This window comes from Tasmannia lanceolata, unplaced genomic scaffold (genome assembly GCF_043159265.1).
Source record: "Tasmannia lanceolata isolate RefF3 unplaced genomic scaffold, GAP_Taslan_0.1 ptg000666l, whole genome shotgun sequence".
Taxonomy (NCBI): Eukaryota; Viridiplantae; Streptophyta; class Magnoliopsida; order Canellales; family Winteraceae; genus Tasmannia; species Tasmannia lanceolata.
This window is the reverse complement of record NW_027519337.1, coordinates 15,001-22,950: the sequence shown is the minus strand read 5'-3', so window position 1 is coordinate 22,950 and position 7,950 is coordinate 15,001. Positions and strand designations below refer to the sequence as shown.

Sequence of the window (7,950 nt, the reverse complement as noted above, 5' to 3'; positions counted from 1 at the left end):
TGTTTCAGAAATAATGAATTGGTCCTAAAGGTATCAACGTTTGTGCTCTCTTCTATTTCTATGAGTGTTTTTGGGGATTTGGTCTGTCGAATTGTTCGACAACGCGTGATTCCATCAGAGCTATCTTCTGTAGATAATTTATGATTCGGCCGACTCTACCATTGTGGTACGCTCCATTGTGTGGGTTTGCTTCAAACGAAACCTCTTTTGATTGTCACGAAACCTAACCCATTGGTTGGTCTTACTAGGTGTTATTACATTAATAAGTATTTCGAGTCATTCCAAATAGCGATTTTGGGTACTAGAAATGGGTCCGAAATAGGATGACTCTTTCAAGACTTTTAACTCGATTTAAATAACTCGATTGTTTCTGGGGGGTCCTGTCGGGATAGTACAGGTCAAAAGTATCTAATTTGGGTATAGGAACCCATGAGTTGTTCTATGTAAGGGTTCCTCATAATTCAACAGATTGAAGATTGAATCAAATCAATTAAGTATAAATCTGGGACAAGGAGAGAGTCTAATTGGTCGATGCATTCTGTTTCTGTTTATGTATTCATATCGAATCAATAGAAACAATGATTCTATACCCCGATCTTAATGAAAAGAATACACCAACGCCAACCGAGTAGAATATACCCTAAATCCCGAGCTAGGCATTCTACTACAAAAGAGAAAAAAAAAAATGAGCCAGACCTCTTCTTTGATTTTATTATATTATTATATTATATTCATTGAATATTTTCATTGAAAATGGAATATTTCCATTTTATTTTCACATAATTATAGATAATATAATTAATATTGAATTAATCTTTTTTTTATTCATTTTTGATGAAAATGAAAATATTCTTTCATTTATTTTTTTTTTTATAGAAAACCCAAGGTAAAGTGAGAGAGTCTTATTTGTACAAGAACATAATATGTCTACACCATATCTAAATAGAATTGAAGAAAGGGTAAGTGGGATTCTATTGGATGAATCTTGAAACGAGGCATGACCCGCAGCAAACAAACTCAACTATGTGGTTCGATCAAAATTGTTGTTTCGACTAAGCAGTTATGGATGAATTGACAATTCCAATTTGAATCGACTAATTCGGTATATTCCACATTCATGAGAGTGCATCTATGTTTCTGCTTTACGAATATGATATTTTCTGGGCATTTCTAATAATATCAAGTCTTATTCCTATTTTAGCATTTCTAATTTCGGGAGTTTTAGCCCCGATTAGTGAAGGACCAGAGAAACTCTCTAGTTATGAATCGGGTATAGAACCAATGGGGGATGCTTGGTTACAATTCCGAATTCGCTATTACATGTTTGCTCTAGTTTTTGTTGTTTTTGATGTTGAAACGGTCTTTCTTTATCCATGGGCAATGAGTTTCGATGTATTGGGTGTATCTGTATTTATAGAAGCTTTCATTTTCGTGCTTATCCCAATTGTTGGTTCAGTTTATGCATGGCGAAAAGGAGCATTGGAATGGTCTTAGCTCCTGAATATTCAGACAATCAAAATCAAAAACAAAGAAAAGATTACATTGAGACAGTTATTAATTCTATTGAGTTTCCGTTACTTGACCAAACAACCCAAAATTCAGTTATTTCAACTACATCGAATGATCTTTCGAATTGGTCAAGACTCTCCAGTTTATGGCCGCTTCTCTATGGTACCAGTTGTTGCTTCATTGAATTTGCTTCATTAATAGGCTCGCGATTCGACTTTGATCGTTATGGATTGGTACCAAGATCGAGTCCTAGGCAAGCAGACCTCATTTTAACAGCCGGCACAGTAACAATGAAAATGGCGCCTTCCTTAGTGAGATTATATGAGCAAATGCCTGAACCAAAATATGTCATTGCGATGGGAGCTTGTACTATTACAGGAGGGATGTTCAGTACGGATTCTTATAGTACCGTTCGGGGAGTCGATAAGCTAATTCCTGTGGATGTCTATTTGCCGGGCTGCCCACCCAAACCAGAGGCAGTTATAGATGCTATAACGAAACTTCGTAAGAAAGTATCTCGAGAAATCTATGAAGATCAAATTGGGTCTCAACAGGAAAATCGATATTTTACTACCAATCACAAGTTTCATGTTGGACGCAGTACTCATACTGGAAATTACGATCAAGGATTACTCTATAAATCTCCATCTACTTCAGAAATACCTCCTGAAACTGAAACATCTTTCAAATACAAAAGTTCAGTATCTTCCCACGAATTAGTGAATTAGGCAGGATGCTTTTGTGCAGAATAACAAACAGCGGGTAAATCTTCATAAATTTCATCGTAAATGTGAAATACTCATACAAATACAAATGTGGGAGAGATCAAGAAGATGCAAGGTCGTTTATCTGCTTGGCTAGTCAAGCATGAGCTAGTGCATAGATCTTTGGGCTTCGATTACCAAGGAATAGAGACTTTACAAATAAAGCCCGAGGATTGGTACTCCATTGCTGTCATTTCATATGTATATGGTTACAATTATCTACGTTCCCAGTGTGCTTATGATGTAGCACCGGGCGGGTTGTTAGCTAGTGTGTATCATCTTACGAGAATACAGTATGGTGTGGATCAACCCGAAGAGGTATGCATAAAAGTATTTGCCCCAAGGAGGAATCCTAGAATCCCGTCTGTTTTCTGGATTTGGAAAAGTGCTGATTTTCAAGAACGGGAATCTTATGATATGTTGGGAATCTCTTATGAAAATCATCCACGCCTGAAACGTATCTTGATGCCTGAAAGTTGGATAGGCTGGCCCCTACGTAAGGATTATATTGCCCCCAATTTCTATGAAATACAAGATGCTCATTGAATGATAAGAAACTAATATTCACTTCTACGACTCCAGATATTCAAGGAATCTTTTTATGTTCTGTTCTAGATGAAACAGAATAACTGGACTCTCATCTCAGTATTATGAATGGGCTACTAAAGGGGCTTCATTGATATTCCCCAATTTGGAAGATATCCATTTCGGATGAGCAAAGCCAATAGGATGAATCAAAAGAGTTCTGCACCATGAACTTTGTACCGCGCACATCACTTAGATGGGCCCCGAAAAGTCACGTAGGAGGGAGTGAAGAAAGAGAAAGTGAAGAAATAGAATATGAAAGAAAATATGAAATTATGAACTCAAAATTCAGAAATGAAAAGGGGATCAGATTTTCTTTGTACTGTATCTGAAATGAATCCTGTCTATTCCTACCCTTCGATTCCTCTCTAGACTAGACTTTTGGGTTTTCAGCCAACTAACTTCAATTCAAATATGTATGAAGTATTAACATTCTTTTTGAGCGAGAGCAGGTACAGTATGAACAAACAAAAAAGAAGAGGGAACAGAATCTAATTCTTTTCTTTACCCATCAAAAAAAAAAATGGGGGATCTAGATATATCCCTAGATGGATAAGTATGTATCATGATCTAGACTATTAACGAATAGAATATGGATCCCGATCCATATCGATTCATTTGTATGAGTATCTATTCGATATATTAACCACGTGCCAGGAACCAGATTTGAACTGGCGACACGAGGATTTTCAGTCCTCTGCTCTACCAGCTGAGCTATCCCGACCATCCCCGACGCATCATCCTACTAGAGGGCTTGGGTCTATGTCAATTAAAGGGACTCAAAAAACATTAGAAAATCTTACCTCAGCCTTGGAATTTCTTGGATCTTCAAAAAGAAGACTTTGTAAGTGTAAGAGTAATGATATGGACTGTGAATGATTCAATAATGGAGATTCCTTGCCATATATGTTCATTTGTACGTAGATCATATCTATCACAAGACTTGTGATAAGAGAGAAAGATTTCTGGTCGGATCCATTTGTGAAAGAGTAGAGTGAGTGAGAAACATAGCTAAGCTCATTTTGAACCACTGACGAAAAAAGAGGATAAATGGTTAGGGAATGGAATAAAATAGGCCTTTTTTTTTTTATTGGGGATAGAGGGACTTGAACCCTCATGATTTCAAAAGTCGACGGATTTTCCTCTTACTATAAATTTCATTGTTGTCGGTATTGACATGTAGAATGGGACTCTATCTTTATTCTCGTCCGATTAATCAGTTCTTCAAAAGATCTTTCAGACTCTGGAGTAAATGATTTGATCACTGAATCTTCGATTCTTCCTTTTGGAATCGATTTAATTTAGCAAGAATTCTGCAATTTTTCATATAAATAATCAAAAAATCCGGATTCGGGTCGTGATTAATCATTTGATATTTAAGTACGTCTATGTACTTAAATAAGGTCATCCTTTCTGGAGTTTTGATAGAAGGATTCCTCTACCAATGTAGTCAACCCCGTTCGTTAGAACAGCTTCCATTGAGTCTCTGCACCTATCCTTCTTTTGATTCTCGCTTTCTGAACCCTTGTTTTCAGAAAACTGGATTTGGCTCAGGATTGCCCATTTTTAATTCCAGGGTTTCTCTGAATTTGGAAGTTACCACTTAGTAGGTTTCCATACCAAGGCTCAACCCAATCAAGCCCGTAGCGTCTACCAATTTCGCCATATCCCCCTTATGAGATCTCGATCTCATTGTGATCCCATCCCCTTCTTTCATTTATGTTGGAACCATTGAATTCATTAGATACTGATTCCTATATCGAAAAAGTGTCTGCTCCTATTTTATTTCTTGCCCATCTTCTTTCATATCTATTGGAGGACCATTCCATTATTTGGTCCAATCAGAAATGATTCTATCATTGATGTATCTGCAATTCAATATGGATGGATATATCCCACATATAGATGTTCCCCCCCCCCTCTCATTTTTCCCGCGCAGTTTGGAATACTGGAACGGTCGATATTCATTCTTCTTTTTTTTTTTTTCGTCCTATCTCCTCCCTTTCCGAATGAAACAAAAGGAATATCTCATGTAGGATCTGGATTGCATCCTTATCTTATCCTTTCCTTAGGAACTACACTCTAATAGAAATAGAATTCATATAATCTGCTATAACTGCTATAACTAATAGTTATATTCTATTCTATAATAGAATATAGAATTATTTCATATGTATATAGTATTATTTTGCGTTTTTTAAATTTGATTTGAATGAAAAAAAAAAATTCTAGTGCTAGTGACTACTAATAAATGAAATAATCAAAAATAAATAATCAAATAGAAAATAATCAAAAATAAAATCAAAATTCATATTATATTAATAATTATTAATATTAATTAATATGTTATAATAATTTATAATAATTAATATTAATAATTATTAATAGCTAATAGCTAACTAAGATCCCAATAGTTTCCCGAATTCCTATTCACGCACTATTTCTGTTATATGAGCCCGCTTAGCTCAGAGGTTAGAGCACCGCATTTGTAATGCGATGGTCATCGGTTCGATTCCGATAGTCGGCTTTCTCTATTTGTTCTATTTTTTTTTTTTTATCAGGATTGATCATCTTTCCTTGAGACCAAGGAATATTGAGAAGACCCCCCCCTTTTTTTTCTCCAAATGTCGGGTTACCGATCTATTATGTTATGTCGCGGGAACTTCCAACTATGAATAAAGAATAAAAAACGGATTGGAGCCGTTTGATCTATACAGAACAAATCAAGAAAAGGATCCTTAACTTCCCATATATACAATATACAAAATAATACGGATATTGATACAATTCATCTTATTCCTCTTTGTAGTACTTCAGTGGATTTAGCTTCGTTTATCGTTTAGTTCAGTATTAATTTAGGTTTATTCTGTAAAATGAAATTTCAATAAAATTAAGGAGTCTTTATGTCTCGTTACCGAGGGCCTCGTTTCAAAAAAATACGCCGTCTAGGGGCTTTACCGGGACTCACTAGGAAAAGACCTAGATCCGGAAGTGATCTTAGAAACCAATCGCGTTCCGGGAAAAGATCTCAATATCGTATTCGTCTAGAAGAAAAACAAAAATTGCGTTTTCATTATGGTCTGACAGAGCAACAATTACTTAGATATGTTCGTATTGCTGGGAAAGCCAAAGGGTCAACAGGTCAGGTTTTACTACAACTACTTGAGATGCGTTTGGATAACATCCTTTTTCGATTGGGTATGGCTTCGACCATTCCGGGAGCCAGGCAATTAGTTAATCATAGACATATTTTAGTTAATGGCCGTATAGTAGATATCCCAAGTTATCGCTGCAAACCCCAAGATATTATTACTATGAGGGATGAACAAAGATCCAGAGCTCTGATTCAAAATTATATGGATTCATCCCCCCACGAGGAGTTGGCAAAACATTTGAGTCTTTATTCATCCCAATATAAAGGATTAGTAAATCAAATAATAGATATTAAGTGGATCGGTTTGAAAATCAATGAGTTGCTAGTCGTAGAATATTATTCCCGTCAGACTTGAACCTAACTAAAATAACAAAGCTTTGGACAAGCCCCTTTTTTTTCTTTCGCCGAAGTAAATAGATCTAAGAGGTTTGATCCGGATTTTTCTCCCATTCACGTATTACAAATGGATCAGCGGTGAGATTTTTATTCCTTGTCCATTCTTTCCGTTCCGGTATTTTCCATACCACAGCAATTAGGAATAGAGAATCTATATCAAATAAAGTACGATTGGAATACTCGTATCAATTGTTATTTGATTTGATACATTGTAGTCGGTACCGTTGGTGAATTAGGTGAAGGTACGGAGAGAGAGGGATTCGAACCCTCGGTAAACAAAAGCCTACATAGCAGTTCCAATGCTACGCCTTGAACCACTCGGCCATCTCTCCTACATAATCTTATGATTATGACCCAGAAACCGAGTGAATAGCGAGTCATTCATATTATTGTATTATTGCAATACAGGTATGACCAATCAATTCTAAATAGAAAATAGAAAACTTTTCATTAAAGAAAGATCTTCCCTCGAGGATCGAGGGATAAAAAAACATTTTTTTTCTTATCTTTTTCTTATCTTATTAAAAAGATTAAAAAAAAATAGATAGAATCTATCTATTCATGTTTGTCAAGAAGACGATCCCGTCTTATTCTTAGATTTATACTGGATTAAACCAATGAATTGGAACAAGTCAACTGACCCTATTTTATACTATGGTTACATTTAGACTATTATGGTTCCATAGGAATTCCAAAATTCCTTTCTAGTTTCAGATTTCTCAACAACAATTCCTCTCATGAGCTACCCCACAATCTATTACAAATTCATGAATCGTCCCATGGATTTTTTTGATATTTCGATTGCGTGGTGTATACACACTATGCACAAAAAATGGATGGTTATTCTTATTCTATTTTCATCATGGAATGATTCTATTATTTGATTTGATTTTTTTTTTCTTTGGATCATAATCAAATCAAAACTTCTAGAGTCATCAGAATCTGTAGGAAAAACTTCCTTGATTCCTGAGCTTCGATAAAATAGGAATAGTTCCGTTCATTGGTATACTACTTAATATTTATACTTAATACTTAATTTAAATGAAATACAATCGGATTCAAATATTTCCTATCCATCCCTGCCCCAAAGGGACAATTTGAGTGGAAGGTCGACACCTTTTTTTTTAGAATGAGTCCGTTTGTTTTTATGTGATTTCGTACTATACAATTCCTTTGTTTGTGGGATCATTTTCCCTCTAGGGGTAATGAGAAGAATTATGGAATGGATTGTTAACCATGCCTAGATCTCGGATAAATGGAAATTTTATTGATAAGACCTCTTCAATTGTAGCCAATATCTTATTACGAATAATTCCGACAACCTCAGGAGAAAAAGAGGCATTTACCTATTACAGAGATGGTGCGATTTGATTTTTTTTTATTATTATTTATTTATTATTTATGATTTACCGACCTCAGTCTTACGAGAAAGAGACATGATTCGTAATACAAAGAAAAAAGATTTTTGAAATAAACCTATGCTCGGTGAAGGTGAAATTTAGAGATAGAACAATTCCTTCTGTCGTGTATCCCCGATTGATG

At 35.4% G+C, this 7,950-nt stretch overlaps 3 non-coding genes across 3 annotated transcripts; 1 reads left to right on the top strand and 2 right to left on the bottom strand.

The window, feature by feature from the left end:
- Positions 1-3,509: 3,509 nt before the first annotated feature.
- Positions 3,510-3,582, bottom strand: TRNAF-GAA (transfer RNA phenylalanine (anticodon GAA)). The gene has a single exon. It is a non-coding gene; the product is annotated as a tRNA-Phe (tRNA).
- Positions 3,583-5,312: 1,730 nt separating this feature from the next.
- Positions 5,313-5,385, top strand: TRNAT-UGU (transfer RNA threonine (anticodon UGU)). Its single transcript has one exon. It is a non-coding gene; the product is annotated as a tRNA-Thr (tRNA).
- Positions 5,386-6,653: 1,268 nt separating this feature from the next.
- On the bottom strand, positions 6,654-6,740 carry TRNAS-GGA (transfer RNA serine (anticodon GGA)). Its single transcript has one exon. It is a non-coding gene; the product is annotated as a tRNA-Ser (tRNA).
- Positions 6,741-7,950: the final 1,210 nt, after the last annotated feature.